The sequence below is a fragment of the Protobothrops mucrosquamatus genome, unplaced genomic scaffold, assembly GCF_001527695.2.
Source record: "Protobothrops mucrosquamatus isolate PMUCROS unplaced genomic scaffold, P.Mucros_1.0 scaffold160, whole genome shotgun sequence".
NCBI classification, from domain to species: domain Eukaryota; kingdom Metazoa; phylum Chordata; class Lepidosauria; order Squamata; family Viperidae; genus Protobothrops; species Protobothrops mucrosquamatus.
In genome coordinates this window covers 486,324-496,060 of record NW_015386524.1, presented here as the reverse complement: position 1 = coordinate 496,060, position 9,737 = coordinate 486,324, and positions in this window count along the sequence as shown.

Below are 9,737 nucleotides of genomic sequence, written 5' to 3'. Positions count from 1 at the left end.
ATTACCAGAGTCAACATAAAAGCTAAAGAATTACCTGACTTAGCAGACATCCTGGTCAGAGTTACAAGGGATTTGATTTAACTCATCTGAATTACATCTCTTGGAGAAGCTAGCCTCATTTCCAAGGAAATTTGCAGTTTGTGTTTGTCAGACTATAGTTCTCAGTAGCACATGGCAAACTTTTGAAATGGTGACTTTAAAAAGTGATTTGTGTAAGAACTGAGGAATCTTGTGTTTTGAAGATGAGACAAAAATCCAATTGAGTGTGTTATAAGTAGAGGTTTTCTCATTTCATCATCTGGCTGTTTGTAAATTCCTGTCAAGCACATCATAAGTATTTCAGGGTCTTCTAACACTACCAATTTTAATCCCTCTAACACTGTTGATATACCAAAACTGCATGTTTGGAATTTTGCAATGGTTATAGCTGCACATGTAAATGTTAGGTTTTTTAAGAGAAAAAAAGTTTTTGTAATTTTTTATTAAAGCTTTATTTTTTTCTAGTTTGCACATTAAAAGGAGTTTAATGTTGTAATCAGAATTTATAGTTCTTCATTTCTCACTTAGCTGGAAGTTGATAATTTTATTAGTTTGTAGTATAGCTATAATAAACCCATAGTTTTGATTTTTAAAATGTGCTTCAAAGCAAGCGAAGCTATGAATATATTAGCCATATGAAATACTTTGGGCACTGAATCACCTGCAAGCTCTGGCTTGTAACCCAAATGAAACCACTGGCAGTGGATCTGAACATTTCATAAGACACTTCACCAGACCCAAAATGACTTGCAAAATTTGTCATATACACAATGAACTATATACATACCTAGGAATCAATCTAAATATAATAGGATATATCTTTTAGTAATACATATAATACTGATGCACCAATTATTTTAAACATTTTTCATTTTAAAATCCCATTAAAGTGAAATTTATTTACTGTATATCTTTAAGATATTGCATGTCCCAAGCTGTTAAAAGTCCAGATGTATGAGACTGCCATGCTGATTAGAAATTAGAGAATGGTAATTTCAACACATCTGATTAGAAAAGAGATGGATTTTTGCTAGTTTTTTTTTTAAATGGCTCTTTGTTGTTATATACTTGGAGTAGAAAAGACCACTTGCATCCAATCTGCTGCCAGAAATCAGCAGACCACATTCATCATGCCCCCTGGCAATCCAAATTCTATATTGAGACACCACTGCCCTCATAATTCTATCATTGCCTCTTAAACTAAATAAACAATTGCAGCTATGTTACTCTGTGGGGAAGACAATGCAAATTCATACCACAAAAAATGCATGCTTTAACATTCTCAGAACTGAAAAGCACATTCTACAAAATTCAAAAGCCATCCACTCTATTGTAAACTTTGGTTGTTTATAAAAGTGATCTTACTCAGTTCTATATTCTGACTCTTTATCATAGATATGAGTATCACATATGATTCCCTGAAAATGCAAAAAGTTCTATAATAATATTAATGTGGTATTTTTTTTTCTTCCAATCAGTTATGTCCATTTCTTGGAGACTGCTTAGACAAGTCCCTTAGACAAGGTTTTTTCAGAAGTGGTTTAACATTGGTTCCTTCATAGAATTCACAATCTTCTAGTTTCTAGCCTTATAAATACACACAGAGAGAGTCTAGTAAATAAAAAAAATCAGTATAACATCATTTAATCTAAAGACAGAGCCAGAATGGTATGATATTTGGGGTCTTGGATTGAGTCAAAGAAGACCCAGGTTTAAATTCCTACTGAGGTTTGCAAGAAGCTGTATAACATCATGTCAATCCATAGCAGTTCTCATAAATACTGCATGTTGCCATGATTTGCTTCATGATGATTCATTAAATTATCAAAACTAAACAAAATAAGTTAGCTTATTCTATGAACCCAGCCATTACTTTCCAACAAGATCCAGCAGTTAATATACCAAATCCAGACTGCAAACATCTGGATGATTAATAGATAGCAAAAAAAAAATCTCTAACTTTTGCTGCCTCTGGATTTTTGCTCCCAGACCTGGTAGTTCTAATTTAGGTTAAAATTATTAGAATCTTTTGGCCTCCATTAGGCAATAGGGAATGGCTAAGAAAGAAAAAAATATGGAAGCTGCTTGCCATGTATTAGCATGCTCTCTAATCCTTATCATGGCTGATGGGCCATTATTGCATCCAATTAAATGACAGTAATATTTTTCTCCACTACAAGATTTAGTTTAATTAGATTGCACGATATTCACTGTCAAAGGTCACCAGACAAAAATGATGTAATGACCAATTAAGTATTTAAATAGATAGGTCTACCACCATTTCTTCCCTGAATTTTGAACTTAAAATATTTTCTCTACCCTAGGCACTTTTTCAATTTTCCAAATAATCCTTGACAAGTTGGTCATGAATGATAATACCACAATCTTCTTTTGTCCTTAAAAGCTCTATTGGCTTGTTAAGGACTCTCCAAAGAAGATAATTGCTAAAGAGATAAGCCTAAAGTAACAACACCCAACACTTTTTCAACAGGTTATGTATTCTTCCCCTTTTAAAAAAAGAATAGATTTAAGATGCTAAACTATTTGAATATGCCCTACAAGTTGATGCTACTTAAGAGCAGCCAAAGGGGAGAAATTCCATGCAGAGATCTGTGAATGAGACAGCCAGAACTCAAAATCATAACTATCATAATTCAATTATTTAAGAATGCCATAATTTAATTTCCTAATTAACTGTCAGGGAATTTCATCTTCTTTATAAACACAAACATTTCTAGAACCTTTGTGGATTCAAAGTATGTAGGAAACTACTGATAAAATGTTGGACACCAGAGACTTTGCTAGGTAAACATTTCAGTGATCCAAAGCAGAGCTACAGTGCTCTTCACCAGGAATAAGCTAAACTAAGTAAAGCAAAATAAAATAATTTGTGCAGGTATGCTTTATCTGTATAATTTATACAGATTTCTGCTTTATTCGTTGCAGAATAAAATGCAATTATCATAATAGTTTGATTTGATAGAGGTAATAATACTAATACTGTAGCTTTCTTCCATTTCTTCTTGTACTAATTGATTTTCAGTTTTGCTCAGAAACCCAAAACAGCCTGTCCGTATAGGTTCCATTGGTTTAATTTAGCAGAATATATTCCTTTTTGTTACAATTTGTAAACAAAGTTCTCTCCTCAGTGCTACACAAATCAGTTTTGTCCTTGCATGCTTCCTTCACTTTATCTTTCCATTTTTTTAGCTAAATATGACAAGCCAATGCTTTGCAACCACAATCTTAATGTTCCATCCCGGTTTCCAAACCAGTTTCTGTGAGGTTTATACAAGACCTAGTCTGGGTCTATGATGGGACTATTCACAGCTCAAAAGTTTGGGGGAGGGTGCTTCCTAACTTAGATGTGCTTCCCAGGCTTTTGGCTTTTGAGTTGCCCATCATGGAACTATTCTTTCTATTCTTCTCACATGTTTCTGAATGGTATTCCCCTAGCTATCTCTGCATTTCCTCTGGCAAGACAGTCAAGAGCTGCTCCTTAATTAGAAATTCCAAGATATCTTCCTTGGTATGGTACTGATTTCAATTACAACAATTAAGTTCCCCCAAAAGGCTATAGAACTCATAGATTCCTCAGTTTTATGGTAGTGATGGAATTGCCAGGTGTTAACTGTGCTCCCTCTCAAGGTGGCTTTATTTTTCATCCATATTAGCTTTTGTATCTAGGCTCAGTATGAGCCTATTTGACATCTTTGCTAAACAATGGCACAGCTGAGTCACCTACTTCACTTGTGGGCTATCTGCAAACTGTGATCATTTACTAAAAGATAGCCAGGAAGATATCAATGTTGGCCTCAAGTCCTCACAAGTGTTTTCCACTCAGGAATTTAGAATGAAAAATCTTCAGCTCTTTCAAATATGTCCTGAGGGGTAAAGTTGATATAAAGATCATAGCACTGAAGATGTTATTTGGATGGGTAATAAAACATCTACCACTGATAAACCAAGTTAAGAGATCTCAACAATCCCAACACTTCAGTCCTGAGTTATGTAAATTCTCTGCAGTTACCTTTAGATCCTGAAGACACTGAATTGCCTGATTTAATTTCTCTTTCATTATAGTCCAGGTACATGTTTGAACTATCCATATTGTATATGAATGATGGCCTCCAACTGAATCAGAACCAAAAGATGGCAGTTCTCAGATACAGCTTTACCTGAGACAACTCAACCTGATCTTGAAAACTCAGCTGGAAATAATTCTACAGCTCAGCAGCCATTAATGAACCTATGTCCCCAGTCTCCTTTTCAGAAAGACTTAGGAATGGAAAGAAATATAAATATTTAAAGGAACTCTCCCACCCTTCCATAAAAATCAGAATTAAACAGTAAAGCAAATTCTGAAATTTTCATAAAAGCATGGATAAAAATATGGATATATGCACATTATGGAAAAAACTATTTTCAAGAACATGCCTTTGAAAAAGCAGATCTTAGGAGCAATATATGTAGCAGCATATGAAAGTGTTCATGTGGAATTTATAATATCTTAATTTAGCAAAAATGTCACAACATTAAAACAGTACTTGAGCTGTGAACTGCAGAGCAGAATAGGGACAGTGAAAAACCAGTTCTCATTCAAAGACATTTACATCTGCGGGAATAAGTTGTTTGCAGAATAATTCATCCTGCCACTTGTGTGAGTTTCTATTCATACAACAGGAGAGATGAAGGATCATACTTGAAATTCCATTTCCTTTCAAAATGCATAGTGTATTGGGTCTATCAGGGGTCAGACTCCTACTGAGTTCAAACAGAAGCTATGGCAACCTAAATAATCTGAGTACATATTAGACTCAGTGAGGGATGGGGGTTGCAAGTGGCATGAGTGGTATTAACCATCTTCCATTTGCTGTCAACAAATATTTGTTCCCAGTTTGACACAAGATCAAGCTACTGCTGCTGATCCCATGAAATGACTTTGGAAATGTCCCAGTCCTAGTAGATTTGGGGGTTTATTTTGGACCTGACAATAGGTGTGATTAGTATTCAGAAGTATGCATAACTGCAGTAAAATATAAGTTTTTCTTCACAACCCTACAAGATAGATTGGTCTGAGAGAACACAATTAACTCAAAGTTATCTAGTAGATTAAGGGGAACTAGCATCTGGGTTTCTTTGCTTATAGGTCAATACCATAACTACTATAACATAATGGTTCTGGGGTTGGCTATCTTGAGGCTGTGAAGGTGACAGCATTGTTGAGCATGTGCAAACTGTAAAGACTTGCTCCATATTTGACACATGCCCACAGACGTGCTTGCAAGTTGGCCTGCTTGGAACTACTATGTCCTTCAAGTATCTTCCTAATTTTCAAAGCTTGCTTTTTGCACACAATAGTAACAAATTCTTATGCTGCAAGAGTGTAAATGCAGTTCCACTATACAGGGAATTGCATCTTTGTCTCACCAATGCTCTGAGATGACAAACTTCCTGACAGAGTCTTTACACATGCCTAGAGATACTCTTTTACACGTGTCACCTCTTAAGACTGCAAAAACCTTCTGCCTAACATCTTTCAGTTATCGTCTCCTTTCAGCATCCCTCAGATTAATTTTTCGACTTTGGCCGTGCGACGTCATTCTAATCTAAATCGATTGTTCTAATGGAAGCTCCAGCAGGGGGAGCGCGCGGCTCGCCTCTTCGCTCGGCCGGAATCAGCAAGAGCCAGACCGAATGCCGGGTTTTATTCCCCCGTGCTCGTGCCTGTTTTCAGCTGCAACCTTGATAGGCAAAGATCCAAAATACCTGGAAGGGGTTGGAGGACAGCCCGGCACGTATGGTTCGGAATCCGACAAAGAGGAATAAAGTCTTTGGGTTAAAGACAGCGGAGGGCGCTCTGCAGCTGGAACGGTTGGGGCTGGGATCCAGGATTCGGAGCTCTGATTGGTCGAGCTTAGAAAAACATGCCTGTCTGAATACATTTCCTTTCTAGTATATGCCTCACCCATGCCCCACCATTTGTGTAAATATTGATTTACTGCATTATGTATTAAATGTACACATTTGTATTTCAAAGTGGGTTTCATATGCAGAGACAGGTAAATAATATATAAAAATCATAGGTCTGAGAGAACCAGATTTTTTCAGGCTAGCAGCATCCATACAGAAGGAATTTGTTTTCAATGTTCAGAGATTCCTGGGCTGAATTTAAGGGAACCCAGGTGACGGGCTTTTGTACTGAATTTCATGTGTGCAAATGTGCATACTTAAGTGGAGAAACAACAATGTTATTCTTTCACATGAACATTTTCAAAAGTTAGACTTGACAGCTGTAGTGCCTCTCCAGCATTAGATTTATATGAAAATTCCAGTAAACTGAAACATAATTTTTGCTTCTAACAAAGGAACTGTTCTTATTGATGATTTTTAAAATTTCCTTCATTTTTATATGCAGTACATATTAAAATATACCCATATTTATTATATTATTTTTCTTCTTTTGGGTTCCTTTTAGGATAAGCAAAATATATTAGTTCACAGAAACGCTTGCTTTCCGCAAGAATAGTATGTTGTCCCTGAATGGTTGCTAGTAGATACTAATTTTGTAATGCTGAGGCATCATTTCCAAATGTATTTGATATACATTTTTTCACCTTATATAAGTACCATCTGATTTCTAGCTACTAGTTAAAAATAACTTTAAAGCAAACTGGGGGGGGGGGAATCACTTCACAAGAAATGTAAAAATGTACAATTTATGAAAAGGAACTCAGATGTCCCATTTAATCTCCCCTATTTAAATCTGTAATATATGGCTATATTTCATTCTGATCATGTAACACACAAGCTATGATGTTGTAGGGCAGGGGTATCAAACTGCCAGCCTGCGGGCCAGATGCATTATAGCAAAACCACGCCCACCCCATTGCTGGCAATGGCAAAAAAGTCATGATATGTCACGACACGTCATGTAACATTGGGAGTTTGACACCCCTGTTGTAGGGCATAACTCAGAAGAATGAACAAGAGAAGAATCCAAACCAGCAGGGGTAGCTTATCCCAAATGAATGGAAATCAAGAAAATTTGAAAGTGCAAAAAACTGAAAAACTTCCCCCTCCTTAAGATTATTAGATGTATTATCTAAAATGACTTAAGAATACATTGTACAAAATCATCCTTAATTGAATTTACAGATTTGGTACTTAATGATAAAATATCACAGTGAGGTAAAACAAGAAATCTTCATTTTCTTCAAACATAGCTGTTTATGTCGTAATCAGAAGTAGCATACATAAGATCTTTAAATTAGAAACAAACTCATATTGAATGTGAAGAATGGGAGGATTTCCATAAAGACTTTTTCATGTACACCTTCATTTACTACTGCTACAACTTCTTTAGATTAGATAACCTTTATTGTCATTTTTTATTGTGGGCACAATGGCACACATTAAAAATGAAATTTAGTTGATTGCTCTCAAAGTATACACATATAACACACATTTAAACATAGTACATACAACATATGTATAGACCTATACCCTTACACTGCTGTCTGAAGCAGTGATGCTTCTAAACCAGACTTTGGTGCTGTATGACAGGATGCTCTCGATCGTCCCTCGGTAGAAAGTGGTAAGGATAGGGGAAAGAAGATGTGCTTTTCTTATGCGATGCAGACAATGCAGGCGCTGCTGTATCCGCTTCACCAGTGTCTCGCTGTTGAGCGACCAAGCCAGCCTACTTGCTAACTGCACACCCAGGAATTTGATGCTGGTAACCATCTCCACAGGTGAATCATTAATGCACAGAGAAGTGTGGCTGTGCCTGCCTTTTCTGAAATCGACAATGATCTCTTTGGTTTTTCCAGTATTTAAAACTAGGCTGTTTTCCTTTCACCAGTTCACCAAACACTCAACTCCTTGTGGTAAGCACCCTCATTGTCATCATGAATAAGGCCCACTACTGTTGTATCATCTACAAACTTCACAATATGGTTGATGGCAAATCTAGCACAACAGTCATGGGACAACAGGGTGAACAGCAGCGGACTTTCGACGCAGCCCTGTAGAGAACCTGTGCTCAAGAATCTCATGATTATCTGATGGGATTTTAATATTATTTTTCAACACAGCCTGGCAAATAATTCTGATTTTGCAGACCTCAGGATCTTGGAGTATATAGAGTAAATCTCCTTTGAGGTCAGCTCAGCTTTGTGCAGTGTTCCTATCAATGGTGTGTAATGTTTGCCACCAACTTCCCAATCCTGGTATTTGGAACTGGTCTCCCATTCAAGTACTGTCAAGGACAGAATGTGCTCTTTCCAAACTCCATGTTAGCCAGGTCCCTATAAACAATTATGTCCTTCTTATGTGTAGAAATACATAATTTGTAAGCTTCCTTCCTCAGTAACTCAAGCAATAGCTAGAGCATTTTCAGTTCCCATAAGAAAATTCAGGTCAAACCGGCTCTATCTCTGAAGGCCTTCACTGCTGAGGTAATAGCACTTTGGGGCAAAGACCAACTGGAAAATTACAGTAGGTCTCTTTGCTGCCACTATCCCTTCGCTATAAACTGATTTCCTCTTTCCACATCCACCCTCTGGCGAACCAGGAGAGGATTGAACAGAAATCCATACCCTATTCTTTGAGTCTGGTCAATCACCTAAGGGAAACAAAAACAAGACTTTAGGAGTCTGTAACCCAGCCAAGTGATAGAAGGCAACCAGTTAGGACTGAAATGAAAAACAAACTTTTTTAAAAATGTGCCAAGGAAAATAATTTTTTACACACACAATATTACCCCCCCTCTCCCAATGTGATTCCAAATAATATAACCATCAACCTTGCTTAAAGTAACTCCCTCAGCTGGCATCCCAGATAACTCCCTCACGGAAATCACCCCAAACTTTTCCCCAAAAAACACAGCAGAACCTTTCTCTTCCTTCTGGCTCTTGGGGATCAGGCGCGCCAACCTCAGGGCCTTTCGGATTGACTTTTGATTTAAAGGGCCAATTTCTCTCCACTAGTAGATAAATGGGTACCACTTCAATGGCAAAAACCTAGCTGCCTTCGTGTGTGCACAGAGTGGAAGCCGGCACTGGCCCCAGCCAGACACAAAGCAACATAACACGAGGTGAGACCAGCGGAGGAGCCTGGAAGAGCCAAGAACCCCAGCACCGCTGGTCATCTGTTGTAAGCTAGTTAGCCTCAGAGATGCACTAAGTATAGGCACACAAGTACCTGACATACTGAACTAGCAATTTAGGCTGACAGGATTGCATTGTGTTTAGCATTTGTAGATTTCCCTGATATTGTGTGCCATTTGCTAAATAAACAAATCACCACTGTGCAGCAGTATTGAAATGGATGAGAAAGGGCAAAGCTTTGTGAACTTCCAAGGCTGAGAGCCAAACACTTCTATCAGGTCGTCCCACAGGTGCTTTTTCAGGAGGCAACTGGACTTTCTTGGTTTTCTTTGAAGACGTTTCGTTTCTCGTCCAATAAGCTTCTTCAGCTCCGAAGAAGCTTCTTGAATAAGAAGCGAAACGTCTTCAAAGAAAAATAAGAAAGTCTAGTTGCCTCCTGAAAAACCACCTTTGGGACAACTATGACTGAGAATCGTCATAGATACTTCTATCAGGCTTTCCAACACCCCGTTCTTTCCCCTCTCTCGTCTTCCTCCCAAACATGACCTTCGTTTTCTGAATGCAATCTCAGTAGTTCTTCAAACTCTT